The 1029-nt window shown below is 34.1% G+C and overlaps 1 protein-coding gene across 1 annotated transcript in view; it reads right to left on the bottom strand.

Moving 5' to 3' along the window:
• Window positions 1–1029, bottom strand: part of LOC119594533 (protein pigeon-like) — a 22146-nt gene that overhangs the window by 12177 nt on the left and 8940 nt on the right. The window lies entirely within an intron of this gene.

Genomic DNA, 1029 nt, shown 5'->3' with positions numbered 1-1029 from the left:
TTGCAGTGATGCTCAACTTTTTCCCTGTTTTGCCATTATTGAAAGTCTGACAGGTCTGCCTTTATTTGACAGGTTTTAAATAATCATTACAATGTAAAACATTATTCTTATTCAATAAAATTTAGTATGCCATCTAGACACCAATTTACTATCTGGCTGTATTCCTCTATTCCATTTAGTAAAGTTTAAAAATTAAAGAAAAATAAATAAATAATCAACAAGGTATATCAGACAAAGTAAACATACAATGTTAATACAGCTCAGTTCTTACAGCACTGTTACAAAAGTGCATTGTCATGAGTCCTGTATGGTTTACCCTGTGTTAAAAAGGAAGGGGGAATAGCAAAGGGGCCCCTTTTCCCTGTGCCCCTGATATTTCCCAACTCAAAATGTAATGATTACCCAAGTGAGGGATTTGCCCCAGTCTAAGAAATAATGCCATACTGTAACCAGTTGTTAATTGTCTACTGTCATGCATACTATTAGCTAAAAACTGTGCTTCAGTTTTCCAGGATATTTTCTTTCAGCTTTTAATAAAAGTACATAAAGGACCTCTATCATAAAGGGATAAAAGGAATCAAATAAGATAATTCTATGAAGTTGACATCTCATAAGCATAATATCATAATGCTCATTTTTATTACAATTATATCCATTTTCATGCTTTTCACTATCATCTGTTATGGTAAGTGTAACAGTACTTTACAAAGTGTTAAGTTATGCTACCACACACAACACCTGGGATATTTTCCATTTGTAGAGCCCCATAACAAAAGAGGAAACTCTCCTTCTTTCACAACAATGCAAATTACATCACTGCAAACTCACTAATAACTCATCTCCGCAGTGAATATTTCCAGCCTGCTAAATAACACTGAAAATGCTAGCTTCTTCTGTGCATTTTATCTTGTGCTTTTGGAATCGAGTGGAGCCTCCACTCAGACAGATCTCACTCTGGCCATTTGGCTGCAAAGTGACATACAAATTCTCTATACTACAAGTAGGTTTAAGACTTTTTTTTTTTTTTTT

This window comes from Penaeus monodon, chromosome 34, assembly GCF_015228065.2.
Source record: "Penaeus monodon isolate SGIC_2016 chromosome 34, NSTDA_Pmon_1, whole genome shotgun sequence".
NCBI classification, from domain to species: Eukaryota; Metazoa; Arthropoda; class Malacostraca; order Decapoda; family Penaeidae; genus Penaeus; species Penaeus monodon.
Note: the sequence above shows the minus strand (reverse complement) of the source record. Positions and strands in the feature narration are given on the sequence as shown.